Genomic DNA, 21,148 nt, shown 5'->3' with positions numbered 1-21,148 from the left:
ATGTGCATTGCAGACAGGGTTTTTGGCTGCCACAAAAATAATGGAACACGAAATACTGTTTTCCTTTCTTTAGTTATATTAAAGTTTTTTAAGAAGAAAATCAATCATGCATGGCAAGCTAAATTCATTAATTTGCAAACGAACATCAACAATAAAATACCGTTGTTTAAAGATGCGTTCTTTGGGTGCCTAATATGTGTTTATTTTATGTTTACCTGGATGACGCCTATAATATTTAACCTCTGTGACACCTTTAGGACATTACAGTATTTCTGTCACAAGGTCGGCCTGAAGCAATAAATTATACATTGATGTCTTGCTTTTCGGGACTAAGTATACTGTTCCTTAAAAGGCGCCTCGGTTACAAGTTTCGCAAATTTTGGGCACCAAAATCAATGTAATATTATTTCCAAACGTCCATAAAAAGTATTTCGCGGTGTTACCAAGCGTGCTGCTGCTTATATGACCTTGTTTACCTGGGCACGAGCTTCCTACCCCTGTTGTGTGACACCTTTATCCCTTTCCTGCAGATTTGAACAGCACAATACAATTAACCTCCGCGCGCCATGACAGTGGTGCTGTTAGGGCTCAGCCCGGGTATCCTGCCTGATGGAAGGGCTTCAGTTGCTACCTATGACCAAAAGCTGTGTTTTTTCCCCAGTGCTTCCGCCGGAGTCAAAAACTCAACAAAGCGGAGCGCGCGCCTGTAAAAGGAGCATGCTGCTCGTGTCTGTGACCACTGCATGCAAAGCTTGGCATTAGTCACCGCCAGACCGCCTCTGACAGGCCTGAAGTGAGGGAGATTAATGTGAGGCAGGGGCACTTTATTATTGTCATTCTGTTCTTTCACACTCTGCCTCTGACTTTCAATTTTGCTCCAGAATTAACTGTCTGCTCCCTGCAGTATGACGGATGTGGAGGGATACCAGTAACATGGGCACCTGGTTCTGGCCTTGACAATCTGACTCGTTGTTGCGGGATGTATTGTGTACGGTCAAACTCAGGGACATACGGGCATCGTTCAAAAGCATCAAGCGATGTTTCCTTTGGCTGCAATCAGATCTGCCTGCAGTCTCTCCTTTACCTAAGAACATTTGCTGGTCACACAGATGCTAACACAATGCAGAGGCAGGGCTAGGCGGTACCACATAGAGCAGATGCTGAGGAAAATCAGTTATGTGCTGCTGCCCACGTCATCACCACTAGGGGGCAAAAAAGTGCACTTTGAGCATCGAAAATGGCGCCACTGTCTGTCAGGAGTGGCACATTATCACTTTTTTTTAGAAAACTCTCTGCTGTATGCAGCTTATTTTGAACACACGTTTGTTTCCTTCTGAAGTTTGATCTCATTTCAGCCTCAGTCATAGAAAAAAATTGTAGCACCCATATAATGCAAGTGATAATAAAGAAAACGTGTTTAATCTCTGCTTTTCTAAGCACTTTCTGATGCGACCCCATATCGAAAATGGACAAGTTAACCAGCTACGCAACATTTCAATGACTTATCAGTGTGCAAAGTTCAGGAATTGAGTTGTTGACTTTACCGGCTCATCACTTTTTCTGGAGCGCCAGTTTATTTTAAAGGCTCAACACATTAGTCCATTAATTGGACTTAAGCTTTCAAAAAGCTGCACATGTCCCACATATCAGGCAGTACTTCCCAGGAATCTTGTCTGAGGACATGCTTTGAGTGCTTCCTAATTGGTTTACTACATTAAATTTTACCGTAAATACTAGACCTGGGGTGTGAAATTCTGCTCCGCTCATGGAGTTTTCAGAATTTTTCCCACTCCACGCTCCGCTTAGCACGTGAAGTTAAAAAAACACTACGCTCCTCATAATTGAGTTTTTTCCTCACTCGCGCCTGCCAATGTTAAATTGGCGAGTGCAAGCAAGGAAAATTCTACTCCAGACCACTTCCCGGGGATATTTCTCAACAAGGGCGATCACGGATGGCCACTACTGTTCGCTTTGAGAAACCTGTTCGCACTGAGGAAGCTGCGGCTCGAGTACAACTTCTACTCGAGTGCCAGAATGAAGCAGTGCCCTCTTGCGCAACGCATGGTGCCATTAGCGCTGATTTTCCAGCGTGGGACAATCACCCGGTGCTAAAAATCAGTGCGAACGGCGCAACATAACGCACTCCGCCGCTTGCGGAACTCCACGTAGCGTGGTGAAGTTTTTTCACTGAACTCTGCAAACTCCTCCCAGGCCTAGTAAATACAAATTGTCTTTCATTTGAATACATCGTGGGTGCAGTAAAGAGTTTCAGAAATGAAATATATATTTTATTCTTCAAGAAATGCACTGTAAAATTTGAAAAAGTTACGTTTGCTACTTCAGTTTAGTATCACTTCGAATATCTGTAGAATAACGCATTCAGGTAAATGAGGTTTACATTCTGGAAAATGGCTTTCAATTGTCGTGTGAAGTCGTGTATTTGTTTTTTTTTACAAGTGCAGCAAAAACTATAGGATCGGCTCTTTGAAGATGTGTTTTCTATCTGGTTCTCCTCTATCTGTATTGAATACCTCTTCCGTATTCTATGCTTTAGCTCCCGATGGGTAGCGTGGCCCAGAAACATGGTGACACATCATATATGCAGATTTTTCCTAAGCCACTGCACTTGAGTTGTCCTTGTGAACTGTAATATACTTTCCACGGTGGCTCATATTTCAACTATGTAGCTGTACACTAGCTGCATGTACCAACGTTCTTGATAAGGGGCTGGATCAATAGTGACATCACTCAAGTATTGTCATTGGCAGAAAATGGCATGTGATATTTAACATTCCCATTCCTCCTGACTGTGGGCATCTGACTGAACACCAGGTGGAGGAAGGAGGCAGTATTTTGGCAGCTAGAGCTGAAGAAAAAAATAGAACGAGTGACTGTCTTGTACAGATCTGCAGGTACAAAAGATAGTCTTAATGGCTTGTGTATATGTATATCTGCAGCTCTAGATAGGGAATCTGTTTCAGGGTAGGCGATGGCAGCACAGAACCAGTCTTTTTATATGTCATTCAAAATGTTGTCTATAACACAGTGATTCAGGTGGATGTCTCAAAATTTAGGCCATCTTATGTATTTGCTACCTTTTTTACTTAGCTGATCCTTTGGGACATGGTCACGATAATCCTTTTCTATGAACAACTGTGCTTTGAATTTCTCACTGTGAAGAACTCCCTACTTTTGCCATGTTACCGTCTTTTAGGTTTGGCGATAGCCAACAGCTTTTAATTTTACTAAAACAACATGTGTATTATACATACTTGCAGGGTTGTTCAGTCAGCCCTCTTCATCTACTGGGCTTCTATTGTGTCATTCACATTTCTCTTCTTCCCACTACAGCACATAGAATGGATCAGTGGGTCAGTACACTTAAGCCATTGGCTAACTTCACTTTGAGTGGTGACATTCTGCCTGTTCACAAGTGACACATCCACACACAAAGTACTTCTCTTACTGGCTAGGCATTGCCATGGCAATGTGTACTTTTTAATATCAAAAAATATTTCAGCTTTTAACCAATGTTTGTATTTTTCCTTTAAGTGACAAGGTCCTGGCAATTTCCTCATTCATAAAGCTTTTCAAAAACCATGACGAAACAAAACAAGCATTGTCTAAGACACATAGCTTGCAGCCAACACCAGATCGTTTGGCTTTGCCAAGGCTTTTTTTAATCAGGAAATGTGGCAATTGACCTCAGCAGTGGCTAAAGCGTTCTGGCCTGACACATGGTGCTATACACCTGCCTTTAGAAAAGATAGAATTTAACCATTGTCATATTTAATGCTTTGCTAAAACACCAGCAATTCAGTATAAAGATGCTGCACAGGTTTCTTGCAGGAATAAAGTAAATAATGTTCACACTTTATTAAAACAACATAACATTTTAATAGCACATTGTTTTGCTGGTGGCTCAAAAATTCCTTTAAAGGTGTTCCATAGATAAATAACCTTACATAAGTAAAGACTGTTAAGAACCCCCTCCAAACTTCACATTCACAATATATAGATAATTATGCATGAGAACATTAATGGGTGTATTGTATCTGTATTATTTAGACAAGGTATTCCCTTGTTAAACTATGTCATATTTCCAGCCTGAAACTTAGTAGCTTAATTTCAAAATGAGTTACATTCTCCTGGCTAGATTTCCTTACACACACATCTCATTGTCCAATTTCATGCGTAATCTCCCCTTTTTGTTCAGATGGCCAATTGCTTATCTCCAGAGGCCAGCAAGACAAATGAAGTAGCTGAACAATGGATGCAGGAAGGGAGGGAATCTTGCAGCTCACATGTAAGATGAGTCCCTCGGAGTAAAAAAGGGGGAGGAGATGTTATCTGATCCTTTGTGTATGAATCTTGTCTGAATTTAGGAGGTGTCTGGAGAGTGGTATCAATGTGCATGAGGATATCAGGCAGTTTTTCTGCAGTACAAGTGATTCTGGGGTAACTTTTGCTAGCAAGCATATCCCAGAAACACGAACTGATTGATACTGCCGTTACCTTTAGGCAGAAAAAGTGTGAGATTTTTCGCTTTATTTGCGTTTTGGTCTTTGCCAATCGAAGTCTAGTTCATCCAGTCCAGATCCCTTGCACGACCCACTCTCAGAAGAGAAAAGACTGTATATCCAAAGATAAGGAGACATCATGCATACTGCTTAAGATGATTTCTGCTGGCCCTATTACAGAAGAGAGTAGTCTCTGGATTTGAACATGCACTTCTTGAATAAAAAATAAAGTGAAAAAAATAACTTTTCTCTGGTATTCAACTCTTACTGACCGACCAGGACACAGGGACCACGTCCCCACCAAATTGGCTGCTTACCTTGTGGAACCCCTTTTCTTGATCTAGAATGCGCACAGTGCCCTGAAGAGAGACGTCAATATATCCATCTAGATTACAATGCAATAGACTGATAGCAACTGTATATTTTCTCAACATACCTATGTGAAAGTCTCCCCTGTATCCAGGAGTGTGGAGAATGCCCAGTGAACCCTAGGAGTTGGAGGTGCTTCAGAGCAATTCCAGGAAGAAATTGTAATTGGATATTAGACATTAGATCTGAAATTGAATTTTTGTAGTCCAAAATGTTGGATTTGAAAATCTACAGACATTTTTAGCAGGACAAAAAAGTTTTGTAATGTCAACCATTTCTAGATCCATCTATTCTCCACATACCATTGAAATCTGTTTCTCTAAACTATTGATTTTTCAAAGTTCATTCTTTTCTTCAGTTGTTTTAGTGACAGAGACTTTGATAGACATTTGGCATATTTTGACATTATGCATTTGGGATTTACTTCCTCAATGATAGTCTTAGGATGGGAAGATGATTGACTCAGGCTTTTGTCAAACTGGTGTAACTGATTCAAGTTTCTCTTCCTACCTCCTAAAATTATGCTGTCTGACTCAGCTGGACATTCTGTGATTGGGCTTTTGTTCAGGAATACCGGATCAATAGTCAAACTTATACCCCAGCCTAACTATTGGGTCAGCCAAGTTAGCACATTTCTTTCTGTTAGAGTGATCTTTTTGTTTGTTCCAAGCTGCCAAGTGTGAGTCAGGTACTCCATACTGAAGTCAGTTTAGGTAACAGCTATTATACTGCTTGTAGGAGTTCAGCCACAGTTCACATCAAGATTGTGGCTTCACTATCTAATAACGTAAACTCCAGTTTTGATAGAATCGTTTCTTGGTGTGCCCTTTTTAATATCATAAAATATTTTCCTAATTTAAAAATGGGGGCAATAGCACTGATACCAAAATTCACATTCCCTAATTAATAGTTATTTCCACCAATGTACCCCTCAAGAATGACAGAACTGGCAACCTTCACTGGGTTATCAATTAAACAATTGCCACATCATCGTCCAGGGCAGTGGGCAAACAAGAGAACCAGCTAGGAAGTGGAACTCTATTGAGTGCCAGCCTGTGCAATTATATTTTAAGTGCCTGATTTCCCTCTTCATTGGTGCATCCATCACTGGGGGCACTTAGCATAAAATATAAGCCTGGGCAAAGCACTACCCTACGCTCGCGTAGTTTGCGAAGTTTGCGCTATTTCGCACTACGCGAATTGCATGTGGCACATTGCAAACACGCGTGCGTAGTGCAGCGGTCATTTTTTGCTTGCTCGTGCTCCTCAACATCAAGTTGGCGACCGCAAGCAAGCAAAATGACATCCCGGCGAGACTTTTTCCTCGTTCGCGATCAGCAACATCAAGTTGGCGATCGCGAGTGTGGAAAATAAACCTCCCGGCGAGATTCTCAACGCGGGGAGGTCAGGTTTCTCATTGCGAGTGGTCACGTATGCTCGCGACCGCTCGCGATGAGAAACTACCAGTCCGCGTTGAGAAAACTGCTGCTCGAGTAAAAATCTACTCGAGCGGCAGAAAACTACAGCTCGCAGTGTGCAAGATGCCGTTTTCAATGATTGCACAGTGCCAGATGCTTGTCCGCACTGTGCAATCATTGAAAACGGCATCTTGCCTAGTGCGAACAGGGTACTACGCAGTTCGGGAAGTGCTACGCTTAGCTCGCGTAGTGCGAAGTGCGCTTTACGTAGCTACACGTAGCGCTACTTCGTGAACTACGCCAAGGGTTAATAAAATAGAGGATGTGCCTAAAAAAATGTGTTTTCTCAAGTAGATTGATTTCATGTGTGTGAAAGTCCAATGCGATCAATAGAACTAGACCAAGAATCCATGTCCCAGAGCACAATGAGGATGTGAATAAAAGCCCGGGAGTGGACCAAGGTGCCCCTATGACGGTCATTTGATAAGCATAAGGCCCTCATTATAAGTGGTGCAAATTCACCTGGAGCAATAACTCCTACAGATCTTATGCCACCTGCAGTTACAAGTGTCTCTGGGCCGGGCATTGTCTGGTCCATAAACTCTATTCCTAAAACCACCAGGCCCAGAGCCGGTGGACCTTACTTTGCTGCTACAAGCACAGCCCAGGTCCCATCTACACCCAGCAGCAACATGAGGGAGCAGACAATACTCCTCTAGTCCTCTAGACAGACAGAAGCCTGCCCTAAACCTATGAAGCACACTCCATCACCCCCCTCTCCCCTACTGCCCTCCCGCTAACATTTCTGCCCCTTCAGAGCAGAAGAAAATGTCAGTGGTTTTCTGCAAGGAATGGGGAAAAAAATCACAGTAAAGGGTCTGGTATTTCAGAATCCCTACAGTTATTCGCCATCTGGGGAAAAACTTAGAAAAGCTGAAATTTGTGGCAAGGGTACTCTTCAAATTCGGAGAATCTAGTCTTCCAAAACCCCTGCACCAGCTCCTAATGACAGCTCAAATTCTATAATTATTGGAGAAGTGTAAACCCAATTCCTAGAGTCGTGAAACTCATCGGCTAACTCAAGCCAAAAAAACAGAACGCAGTATAAAAAGAAATTGTACAATGGTGCAAAATATATGAGAAATTTCAAAGGAGGCGAGACTTATACCCTATGCAGGTGATCATAGAAAAAAGGCACAATATCCTTCCGCCCTGACATTAGGCATTCCAATGTTAGTTAAGCAAAGTGTGAGCAATTAAATGAATCAATCTTCCCAGCCACGCTCGGAACAGATGTTCAATAACTCTCCCATCCTTGCAGCGGTGGGGGAAGGGCAGGCCGCTTTTAGCTGTCCTTTCGCGATGACATCCCTCAGCCTGTCCTTCCGCTGGTCCTCGCGGGCCGGAGCCGAGCAGTTCTGCTGCGCTGTTCCTTTATTATAAATAACAACAGGCCACCTGGACTACCTGCCGTACCTGCGAGCCGAGGCGTAATGATCCTTCCGGCCCCAGCCTCAGCTCCCTCCTGGTCCGGATAATGGCACTGATGGGATTGCCAGAGGAGTGACGGATGGCAGTGACGGATGGCTCCCCACAAACATGTGCTGACAAGCAGTGAATATGGGGCAGTGTTGCAGAAAGGTCAACAGAAAAAAAGGACTTGCTTGACTTTCAAAGTTGAACAATAAAAAGTGCTCGCTCACAGGATTTAATGACCGTTCCCGGCTCATCATGGCTGCTTGTCAAATAGGACGATGTTATCCAGGGTTGCTTTTTGCTTGAACCAAAAAGTACTCAGTTTGAACTCTGGAAATAGCACATTTTTTTTAGAAAAACCTCTTAAGGTGTTTCTAAAGATGTATTGGTTGGTGTTTAAACATGTTCTAACGTACGCCTATCACCTTTTATATATCCCTTTTCTAGAGCTATATCACAGAACCTTCACACTTCTGGCAAAAATAAATGAATGAAATGTTAAAAAACGACAAGTCTACTTGCATATTGATACAGAATAAAGCAAACTGATTTAACCTAAGTTCGAAAGAGTTTTCCAACAGGGCAGCAGAGAATCAGCCTGATCTTTCATAATCAACTGATGAAATGCCTATCAGTAATTTTAGTTAAGTTTGAAAGATTTTAACAAAAACTTAAAATTCATTCATCGTGTCTTACAATAGATATAACTGACTCTGTGCTATTTCTGCCAATTACATAATATAAAGCCATACATATCTAATTTTGCTTTATAAACAGATCTATATTTCACATTTTATAAGAGAAGCAAATATTGATTCCAAAATTCTTATTATGAAAGAATTTGCGCTATGTTATGCTCTAGTGTAAAGGCCATTTGCTCCAGACCGTACCTCTTAGGCAGTAAAAATTTTGAAATCTATTTAGACCTTTTTAATAGTGCAAAGTTTCTTTGATTCAGCTCCGTGTCTACAATTTGGTCATAGAAGTGCAGTGTTGTGTACATATATTGTTTTTTGCAAATGGGGCAACATAGGACAGAAGTATATTTTTACAAAACGTTGTATTCATTTCAGGCCAGGCCAGGAAAGTGCAAAATCCCTATTTTCTGAGACTTTAGTTACATTGTTGCACAAATGTACACAAGCAGGAATTTAATGTTTCATGAAAATGTTTTAAGTTAGTATCCCGCCCTGTACAGATGTAGCAACTAGCTTCTAACCAAATGCTGCATCATCATGTCTTGAGCAGAAAGAAGCTGCGCATAAACATGGCTGCCAACTCACACAATGCCATCACAGAACTGATGTTTTATCATAGGTATACGGATTTAGGCTCTCAAGAAGAATATGAGGCGAGAAGGGTGTTTTTCAGGAATATTGAGGTATATTGGAAGGTAAGTATAGATTACTATTCCTAATTCCCTGTTTATGCATTTTTTTTAAAGTAATTTTTATTGATATAAAACCTTTCTCCCAGACCCACGTGGAGAATGCATAATATGCATTTCGTATAAAGCAGCGGAATTTTTTTTTTTGATAAACCCAACAATTCCTCTATATATCTATATATCAAACATTTCATCCAAAGTATTGCACAAACAAAATAAACAAATCATCAAACACGCTACTATTATCATGGCATAAAGTGTCTCTCGTGCTAAGTGACCAATAATCAGAAAACATTGAACAGATGATGAACCGACCATCCCTCAAGACAGATGCATTACCCACAGTCTTATTCTCCCTCCAGTATTTCCCCTCTACTATTAGCTATCTAAGAAGGGAGAAATCCAGCCCGTAATTAGCACCCAGACCCGCAATCCTTTTTCCCTAACTTTTTTACCTCTCCGTACATATAAAGTATGTTCCAAGTTATAAGTTGCTAGACTTGGTGCTAACCATTAATGAAAACAGGAAGAGGTGGGATCCAGCCAGGCCAATGCTAAACACAATCTAAATACTGTCATAGCGACAATTGTAAATAGTTGAGCATGGGTGGGTACTACTTCAGTATGTACCCCTAACAGGATAAGTTGGGAGTTACAACTACTTTTTGCACCTAGTTTAATTTCTTTCTTCAGCCCTTCTAGAGAAGGACATACCACAAACATGTGTCAAATCAGCCCAGTGTAGTTGACATCAGGGACAGCACGTACTTGCACTCCTGCCCCATCTGGTAATTTTTCCCGGGGTATAATATAAATTAAAACAAGTTTAAAATGTTGAACTTGTAAATTGACAGACATTAATGTAGACTGAGAGAGATCAAGAGAATCCATAAAGACAATGTTCTCTGACTGCAACTTCTCCTGCCACCGTCTTGCATGCTTTTCTAAATCATACTGCATCAAACTATTCCTAACACCATATCATTACCCAATGGAGCACTGACTTCAAATAATCATGTCTACCAATTCCACCCTAGAGAACCGAGATGACCCTCCTCCTTTTTTACCTAAAAAATACTGGATTTGCAAATAGTTGAAAAACTCGATTTGAGCGAATTAAATAATAGCTTAAGAGCCTCAAGTTATTATATAATTATCAGCAAACAAATATCTAATCTAAAAGGACCATGCTCTTTCCACTGGCATACATATAAATCCCCCAATATATCCAGAAGGATAGTTTTTTTTTTGCAACAGGATCTAAAATTAAACCAACTGATCCCCACTTTTTTCCACACAGTGGACCAGATTTTATATGCACACTGGATTGTTTTAAATCAAACTCGTTTAAAGCATCCAAACTCTATATGCCGTAAGAGGCTCCCCTTCCCCTACTAACAACTCATAAGGAGAGGGAGAGATGTTAGTTACCGCCCCAGAATCTTCTTTAACCTGAAAAAAATAGCCATCTGTTTAAGTGCAGCTGCCCAATAATATAATTAAAAGTTTGGAACGGTCCAGCCACCTCGATCTCTCGGAAGAGTAAAAAACGTCAGCACCCTTCCAAACCTAGAGTTTGTCCATACAAATTCCACAACCATCCTGTCAATTGTTTTCAACCAATGATTCCCCACTTCGAGAGGGATGACCCTGAAAAAATATAAAATTTGAGCTAAAAAAATAATTTTAACTAGATTACTTCTACCTATTACTGATAGCTGTAAATTCTTCTTTTTCCAAAATCCATTTTCATTTTCCTAACTAAGGGATCCAGATTGATCGCCACAATTTTCTCAACATCTGCAGCAATATTAACTCTGAGCTACACTGCACTGTTGACCATACACTGTGGAGAAGTGTGGCTCAATGGTTAGAGCGGCAGACCCTGATGCAGAGGTCTGGCCCGGGACCAGGGTTCAATTCCTTTCTCCACGGCTCTTGGATTCAATTTCCCCGGACCTGATAATTCTTGCCTTGGTGCCTATTCTAATCATGGGTCCCACTGTGCATCTCTGGGCAATAGCTTGCTTGCTTAATCTCCACAACGGCCCCCACAGTGCTAGGATGCCTGGCTTCACCTTGGGGGGTGCCCAGGAGTGGACATCTCACAGGAAAACCAGGAAGGGTTCCACAGAGGTATGAATACAGTGCTACAAGATCTCTGGGTAGATGTGCGCTATATAAGTACAAATACACACATACACCTGTCACTAAATTGTATATTGCGATTGATGACTACCTGAGTTTTCTCTTCATTTAATAATATTCAGAAAAACTACAGAAACTACTGGCCTCTTTTTCCATCTCCCTCAATGAGGTCCCTGGATCCAGAGTGACAACTGCCAAGTCATCTGCATATGCTAGTGTTTTGGTATCCCGTCCCTGAAAACTTATCGGTATTATAAGTGGCCATTCTCTAGCCCCCTAATCAGAGGGTCAATATATAATGCAAGTAATAATGAAGAGCATGGGCATCCCTGTCTAGTACCCATCTGTATCATAACCGACCCAGAGTGCCCTCCCATCAACGAGATCCTTGCCCTTGTGTTGCGGTATTATACTTTTACTGAATTAATAAATCCTTTCTCTATACCCACCTTTCCCATTACCACCCAAAGAAACTGCCAGGAGATCCTATCAAATTCTTTTGCTGCGTCTAGAAGTATTAATGCCATAGGGTATCCTGCAATTGTAGCAGCATCAAAGAGGGAGCTAATCTACCGAATATGACCCATCATCCCCCTCCCTGGTATGAGCCCATGCCACTCAAGGGACAATATCATACTAATAATCCACGACAGCCGCATAACCAAGATTTTAGAATAAATATTGTGATCACCCTTCATCAATGTAATTGGCCTATATGACCCTAATTCCTGTAAAGATTTATATTTCTTAGGGAAAACTACAATATTTACAGAAGCCCAGGACTCAGGTGGGTCTAAACCTTTCTGAAACTGTGAGAAAACATCAAGAATATATACTTGCAAACTGGCGGAGAACACCCTATAAAACTCTGTGGGGATCAGATCGGTCCAGCTGCTTTCCCTGAGGATAGATTTGCAATAGCCATTAGAATGTAATCCCAATAAAGGCTATATCTAAACACACATAATCTTCCCCATCCAATTTCTTATAATAACGGAATCTAAACACTGTGTCATATCCCCTGCTACAAACCCCACCTCTTCTGTGTACAGCTGCTGATAAAAACTTTGAAAGGCTGCCCATATACCCTCCCGATCAGAAGCCATCCCGATGTGAGGATCCCAGATTTCCCTGATCAGGCCCTGAACCATTTTTGTCTAGTTCGAAAAGCTAATAGATACCCCATCCGTTCACTATGCTCATGATAGTTTCATTTCCAAACTGTATATTTATCTGCAGCTTTTTTCCCAAAAATATCCACAATTGCTGCATTGGCGACCACCACCTTGTGCTGCATGATCTCCACATCCTCTCCATTTATTACTGCAACAATTAAATTGGTCTCAGCTAATGGCAGTACACTATACAATTCTTTTTTTGTTGTCAGGACGAACTAAACCAAATCGTCTCCCAGCGGACACCCACCTGAAAGGCACACCATATCACCCCAGAGGGGGCGGTCCCATATTATAGCCCCAAAAAAACGGGATCCATTTCTTCATATGATTAACATAATCTCCATCATGTAAAAGAGCCCATTCAAAAGACCAACTCAGAAAAAGACAAAATGGGCCACTTGCTACCAGTTCCAGCAATAATGGATTTTGATCCGACATTACCCTTGAGTTTTTCTCAATTTGGCAATCCTGAAGCAAACTATATGATATAAAAAAATAATCTAGTTGAGTATGTACCCGATGTGGTGCTGAAAATATGTAAACCCTGAATCGGGGGCACACTTCTCACCCCAGACATCTGCTAAACCATGCGCCAATCCCAAATTTATCAGAGATCCTAAGACTTTGGGTTTCCGTCCCTGTTAATTTTTACTGCTGGTATGCAATACGTCTTTGGTTAAATTTATAACATCTCCACAAATAATAACCGGGAGTGGCCACAAGGCAAACTCCTTATTTAACCAGTCAAACACTGCAGGAACGCCCACTACTGACCCATTCACAGAACAGAGGGTAAAAGCTCCCTTAGAGTAACAACACTCAGCAATTGCCATCTGCCGTGTTTATCCGAGCTAGATCGCGAGAGACTACAGACACCTCTCTGAGTCACAATTGCCACATCCTATGTTCGTGTCTCTTGTGATGTACAGCAAACTACATGATACTCCAAGAAATCTCATGCATTCTGTCATGCTCTCTCAATATGCATCTTCTGCAAGCAAATTAGATCAGCCTTTTAAAAACTGATATCTAGTGCAACCATCTTCCTTTTCAAATGATTGTTTAAACCACAGATGTTCACTGTAGAAATTTGTAGATTACTCATAGGATACACTTAGCAGAGAAACATACCACAACAAATCTAGTATGCGATTATATAACCTTCCTACCAAAGTGTTGCGAAAAAATCTAGCAATCCGCTTGAGTTGCCCTGCCTCCACCCCCAGGAACCCTCCCCAACCCGAACACTTCCCATCCCTGAGCCCCACCCTCCTCCACCATATCTCCTCCACCCCCATGAAAGAGAAAACGGGTCAGCAATGACCCTAGCGATGCAACCCACTAACACTCCCACTCCCCACGCCTCCCAACTCCAGCCAAACCAGAAATAAAACTGTGATACTAATAGCAAAAAAGAGCATAAAATTAGTTAATCAGTGTTGTTAGACCTGACATCCTTGGCGTGGGTTTTTCCCCTATCTTTTGCCTCTGCTACCTGGATTTTTGATGCTGTGCTGGATTTCGATTTGCTGGTTTAGATGCTTTGGACACTCTGTCACTGCTAACCAGTGCCAGAGTGTAAGTGCTCCCTGTGTAAAATATCGCATTGATTGGATATACCTGATCGGCACATCTGTATCACCATGAAGTCCCTAGTAAAGTGCACTGTGTGTGCCAGGGCTGGTGATGACGGATGCTACTAGTGGGTCTGCAGCGCAGATTGCGCCACCCACCTGTGTAGCCCTAAAACAGTGTCTCAGGCCTGCCGCCGCAGGCCTGCCTGCAGTCCCCGGACTGCCATGTCCCCCTGGCCAGTGTCCACACTGGCCGGGCCTAACCCTTCCCTTTTCATACACGTCAGTCATCCCTATGGAAGGCCCAAGGTACCCCCCTGGGCAGGATGCAGTGTATGTAGAAGGTAGAGCATGTACTAGTGCAGGTAACATGTTCTGGTAGTGAACACCGGCCATTTTGTGTGTTCACTACTGCAAGGCTATCTTGTTCCATAGGCTAACATGAGGGAGGCGGGTGCCGATGGCTATCCGCCTATCTTCTCATACGAACAAGATAAGACATGAGTGTTTGATATCCCTGAGCTCAGCATTTAATAACACATCTTTTAGGAGAGATTGTTTTTAAATCCTGAGTTGGAGAACAGTACTTTTTAGAGAATAGCTGTTCTCTTGTCTGACCCTTCTGTGTGCATGGGCGCGCTTGTGGATTGACTGTCTGGTTTGAGAGTGACAGGGGCTGGGGATCCCCCGGGAGGTTGGACGAGTCAGCCCTCTGCTGAATGGCGACAATCGCAAGGAGAGTGGAGGGAGGAGATAGCACCTGGGATTGAATAGGGCTGTGCCTGCCTGCCACTCCGCTGGCTCCACCTCCTGCTGGGCGGCTGACGACTCTGCCCCTCGCTCTGAAAAGAATGTAGAGACCAGGAAAACAAAGTGCTCCAACAACACCCAGAACTGGATCAGACCGGGCTCAGGACCCACTTGCACAAAGACTTCAAAGACTTTTAGGGGTATAAGTACAAGACCCCCGACAACAGATTTTTAGATTCGACCATCAAGAGGAACCTCTGCTGAAAGACGAACCGCTGAAGAACTAAAGGAAGATTGCCGTGCTGTGTGCTCTAAAGGCTGACCTGTTCTGCTGTGCAACTGAAGCTGAGGAGGAGAAGGGGTCTTGCTGTGTGCTGACCCTATCCACTTGACCAAACAAGACTTTGCTGTGTGCTGTGTCTTCAACTGAATCTCCAAGGGCCTGAGAAGAGCTGGCCTCCTGTTTCGCAACCCAGGGATAGAAAGGTTGCCAAGAACTCAAGACTCTGCTGTGTCCCACCTGCGCTGCTGTGTGCCGCAGGGACCGTGGACTGTTCCACCAAGCTTCTCAACATCTGCCTGTGAGGTGGGCTGGCTGCTCTCTGTCTTGCTGGAGAGTACCGCACCGAGCCGGGCCTGACACCGGTTGCCGCATCAAGAAGATCGACGTGCTCATCGGCACGTGCCTTGCCGCGACCCGGAGGCCTGACGCAGACCGAGAGTCGTATTTCCCTGCTCTACGAAGCCGCGCAGTGAGTGGCTGACTCCGGTGACGTCGACATCGTCACTGGGGGCTCGTCGAGAGAGTTGTGGAATCCTTGCATCGAACAGCCCGAGGAGCGCTCGTGCAACGAGCGCAGTGACACCGCCGGAGCAACGTAGCTGCCTAAAACATCGAGAGCCTACAAATTGATTCATTCTCAGTGAGTATCGAATCACTCAAGAGACTAGAGACTATCGTCTGACGATCCCGACCAACCAAGAAAGCGATTGTCGTGTAAACCTGTGATGCTTGATTCCAACTGCGGAAACTAGATAAAGATATATTATTTTTGATATAACTCACCTGTGTGGTCTAAGTTTGTGGTGTGCGGAGGGGGGATCATTGTGGTGTCTACGTGCAAATACCTTACACATTGCCTTGGGGATAAGCCTGACTGCTCGAGCCAAGCTACCTAGAGGGTGAGCAGGGGTTATCTACCGTGTGTGTCCCTGTACCCTGACTAGAAGCAAGGGTCCCTATTTGGTCTAAGGCGTATGCCTCTGCCAACTAGAGACCCCCAGATCTAACATTGGTGGTCAGCGGTGCGGATTAGAACCAGTATTTGCACTTGACCTACAGTGATTCTTCGTACATCACTAATCTAGTAAGCAGTTGCATCGCACGAAGTTTTTTTTTTGCGAAGACTATTCTTGGAGGATCGACGAAGCATCATGTCTCAGAATGGAGTAGGCGAGGAGTCGGAATTGCAATTTGAAGTGAAAAAGTTGCTCGAGTATAAGAAGGAGCAACTAAAGCAATTCTGCAAGCAGCTTGGATGCCCAGCGAAGGGCAGCGCCAACAAGACGGAGCTACAGAAAGCTCTAAGGGCCTGGTGGGAGGCCAAGAATGGCGCAACCGAGGAAACTACGGAAGGGGATGGCACACCGGAGGACGGATTTGGATCCGATGATCTGCCAGTGAACAGGCCAGCGTCGAGGGCTGGCAGCACCCATTCCAGTAGGAGCCTCTCTCCAGAGGAGCTGGAGGAAAACCAAAGGGTTAGAGCCCATGAGATTGAACTTTTTAAGCTCAAAGCTCAAGCGGAAGAAAGGAAACTGCGCCTTGACAGTGAGAAAGAGGCGGAGGAGAGGAGGAATGCTCTTGCTTTGGAAGAGAAGAAACTCCAGTTGGCTCATGAGTTGAGCATGAGGGAGCTGGACATTAAAGCCAAACAGGTGGCGTCCAGTCCGAATGGTGGCAGCGCACAACCAGTACAGGCGGGTAAAGTATACATACCGAAAGATTTGGTGCAGAATTATCAGAGGGGTGAGGATATCTATGCGTGGTTTAGATCCTATGAGCTTGCCTTGAAGATGAATGAAGTGCCTGAGAAAAGTTGGGGAGCGGGTTTGTGGAAGCATTTTGAGGCCTCTGGGAGGGATGTCTTAGCACCCTTAGAAGCAGCAGGGACCTTAACCTACCCCACGATGAAGGAGGCCTTATGCCTCAGGTATGGGCTTACACCAGAACAGTACCGACAGAAGTTTAGGAACTTCAAGAAACTTGATTCGAGTACGTGGGTGGAGTGTGTGAGTATGTACACGCGTGCACTGGAAGGTTGGATAAAGGGCAGCAAAGTTACTGATTATGTGGGGTTGTGTCACTTGATTAGTTGGGAGCACTTGAGTAGTCTATGTGTTCCAGAGCTGCGCCAGCATCTTTTAGACAGCAAGTTAACTGATCCCAGTGAGCTTGCTAAAGAGGCCGACCGCTGGACTAGCACCAGGGTCAACAAAGGGGTGGTAAGTATGCCAGCCAAGGGTGGACAGGGTCCCCAGCAGAAAAGTGGGGAGGACAAGGGTAACAGTAAGGAGTTCTCTAAAGGGCCCCAAAACAGTTCCCAGGAGAAGGAGTCCCGGGCCCCCAAGCCGAAGAGGTCCTGGCCCCCTAAGGGCAACAGACCACCGCCTACTTGCTATGCTTGTAGGGAAGTGGGGCACATCGCCCCTAAATGTCCCAACAAACCCCCAGCACCAGCTGCTGCTCCAGTCCCAGGGTTAGCTAGTGTAGCTTTGGGAGGGGATTTGATTTCCAGTGGGGAAGAGGGATTAGCTATGATGACCCTTGTCTCGTTAGGAGACCAAGAGATGGTCCGGGATGCCTTGATACCCGCTAACACTAAGAAATACGGGCAGAAGGTGACCATCAATGGGAGGGAGATAGAGGCTCTGAGAGACACCGGGGCTAGTGTGACATCTGTCAGGTGTCAGTGGGTGTCTGAAGAGCAAGTCATTCCCAATGTGCTCCGCCCGGTAGTGGCAGCTGACACTTCAGTTCGCCTCTGCAAGATGGCGCGTGTTCCCTTTACATGGGGGGGAGTCTCTGGTACCTTGGAAGTCTGTGTCAGTGATGCCTTACCGGTAGATTGTCTGTTGGGTAACGACCTGGAGAGTTCTCCATGGAAGGACGTAGAGCACAGAACTCACTTGGAGATGCTAGGACTGCCAGCGTGGATCTGCGTATCCACACGTGCCATGACAGCCAGTAAGGGTGAATTAGTAGAGCTGGAGCCTGGAACAATGGCCCAGGAACCTGCCAGGAGAGGAAGGGGCAGAGGGCGCGGGAAACCGGCCCCCGCTGTTCCCACGGTCCAGGAGGAAGCAGAACCTGAGGGGGATGCCCTGGAACCTACAGGGGAGCAGGTGGCCGAACTGGGGGAGTTGCCTGAGCTGACCCATTGGCAGCAAGAGGGTGGCCCCTCCAGGGAGGAATTCTGCCAGGCTCAGAAGGAGTGCCCTTCTCTCATTGGTGTGCGGCAGCAGGCTGCAGACCAGGCAGCAGGCCTAGGGTCCAAGGAACACTTGATCTACTGGGAAGATGACTTACTGTATAGTGAGCCTAAGTTCGCTGAGCCCGGTGCAGCCCGTGTGCTGGTGGTACCCGAGCGCTTCAGGAACTTCTTACTGGGTCTGGCTCACGACGTGCCTCTCGCAGGACATCTGGGGCAAGACAAGACCTATCACAGGCTTGTCACCCACTTCTACTGGCCCCAGATGAAGAAGCACGTCGGTACCTTTTGTAAGTCATGCCAAACCTGTCAAGCCAGTGGTAAGAGCGGAGGGAAGTGCGTGGCGCCCCTCCAGCCATTTCCTGTAGTGAGCACCCCTTTCGAGCGGGTGGGCATTGATATCGTAGGGCCCCTGGATCCCAAGACCGCCTTAGGCAACAGGTTTATCCTGGTCTTGGTGGATCACGCCACTCGGTACCCGGAAGCAGTCCCTCTCAGGACAATCACAGCCCCCGCGGTGGGCCGTGCATTGATGGGGATCTTTTCCCGTGTGGGATTCCCTCGAGAGGTGGTCTCCGACCGGGGTACCAACTTCATCTCTAGGTACATGAAGTCTCTGTGGGAGGAGTGTGGAGTAACGTATAAGTTCACCACTCCTTACCACCCTCAAGAAAATGGGTTGGTTGAAAGGTTCAACCGCACCCTGAAGGGTATGATCATGGGCCTAGCGGAGCCCATGAGACGGAAGTGGGACGTCTTGTTACCATGCCTGTTGTTTGCCTACAGGGAGGTGCCCCAGAAGTCCTTAGGGTTCAGCCCCTTTGAACTGCTGTATGGCCACCCTGTTAGAGGACCTCTCACACTGGTGAAGGAGGGGTGGGAGAAATCCCGTGGGAAGACCCCCCAGGATGTGTTCAGCTATGTGCTGGCCATCCGCAACCAAACGCAGCGCTTCAGGAAGCTCGCTCAGGAGAACCTAGAAGCCAGCCAGGAGGAGATGAAAAGATGGTACGACCAGAATACCACTCTGGTAGAATTTCATCCCGGGCAGAAAGTGTGGGTAATGGCGCCGGTGGAGCCTTGTGCGCTCCGTGACAAGTGGACCGGGCCATATGAGGTGGTAGAGCGCAAGAGTGAGGTGACCTACCTGATCAACATGAAGACTCCTAGGCAGCCCCTTAGAGTCTTGCATGTAAACCGCCTCAAACCCCACTTCGAGAGGTCTGAAGTGACGATGCTCATGGCTACCGACGACGGTGGGGAAGAGGATAGTGATCCTCTCCCTGACCTCCTGGCAACCAAGGAGCAAGACGGGTCAGTGGATGGTGTGGTCCTCTCGCCCACCCTGACCCCAGAGCAGCAGAGCGACTGTCGCCAGGTGTTGGGTCAGTTTGCCTCCCTGTTCTCCCTGACACCAGGTGTCACCAATTGGTGCGTCCATGATGTGGACACTGGAGATAGCCTGCCTGTGAAACAGAAGTTTTACAGAGTAGCTGACAAGGTCAGGGCCAGCATCAAGGAAGAAGTTTCCAGGATGTTGGCGTTAGGGGTAATTGAGCCCTCTAGCAGTCCCTGGGCTAGCCCAGTGGTCCTCGTTCCCAAGAAATCTGCTACACCCGGTGGCCCGTCAGAACTTCGGTTTTGCGTGGACTACCGCGGGCTCAATGCGGTCACCAAGACTGACGCGCACCCCATCCCCAGAGCTGATGAGCTCGTGGATCGGTTAGGAGCTGCCCGGTACCTCAGCACCTTCGATTTGACTTCGGGGTACTGGCAGATTGCCTTAACTGACGGGGCAAAGGAGAGGTCGGCATTTTCAACGCCAGAGGGGCACTTCCAGTTTCGAGTCATGCCCTTTGGATTGAAAAATGCCCCTGCCACCTTCCAGAGACTGGTCAACCGGGTACTGACCGGGCTGGAGCAATTCAGCGCCGCATACCTGGATGACATTGCTGTGTTCAGCTCCACTTGGGAGGAACACTTGCAACACCTCTGTGAAGTGTTGAGGGCGCTGCAGAAGGCAGGCCTCACTATCAAGGCTAGTAAGTGCCAGATAGGGCAGGGATCAGTGGTGTATTTGGGACACCAGGTGGGGAGCGGCCAGGTGGCGCCCCTACAGGCGAAGATCGATACCATTCTGGCTTGGGAACCCCCCAAGACGCAGACAGAGGTGAGGGCCTTTCTAGGACTCACCGGTATTACAGACGGTTCATCAAGGGATACGGCACCATTGTTGCCCCCTTAACGGAACTAACCTCTAGGAATCAGCCCAGGAAAGTGAATTGGACCGAGGCCTGTCAAACTGCTTTTGATGCCCTGAAAACTGCAATGTGCACAGCACCGGTGCTTAAGGCGCCTGACTTTTCGAGTGAGTTCGTAGTGCAGACAGACGCTTCAGAGCAAGGCGTGGGAGCAGTACTCTCACAGATGGACGACGAGGGCGGGGACCAACCCGTAGCTTTCATTAGTAGGAGGCTACTTCCCAGGGAACAGAGGTGGAGCGCTATTGAAAGGGAAGCATTCGCTGTGGTCTGGGCCCTGAAGAAGCTGAGGCCCTACCTGTTTGGGACTCACTTCCGTGTTCAGACCGACCACAGGCCCCTCAGATGGTTAATGCAGATGAGGGGTGAGAATCCTAAACTGTTGAGGTGGTCCATCTCCCTACAGGGAATGGACTTTACGGTGGAACACCGTCCCGGTACAGAGCACGCCAATGCTGATGGTCTGTCCAGGTTTTTCCGCCTTAGCGATGAGAACTCCCAAGAGGGTGGGTAGTTCTCCCCGCTTTCAGCTGGAGGGGACACGTGTTAGACCTGACATCCTTGGCGTGGGTTTTT

This window comes from Triturus cristatus, chromosome 12, assembly GCF_964204655.1.
Source record: "Triturus cristatus chromosome 12, aTriCri1.1, whole genome shotgun sequence".
In the NCBI taxonomy this organism is placed as follows: domain Eukaryota; kingdom Metazoa; phylum Chordata; class Amphibia; order Caudata; family Salamandridae; genus Triturus; species Triturus cristatus.
This window is presented reverse-complemented; position numbering follows the sequence as displayed.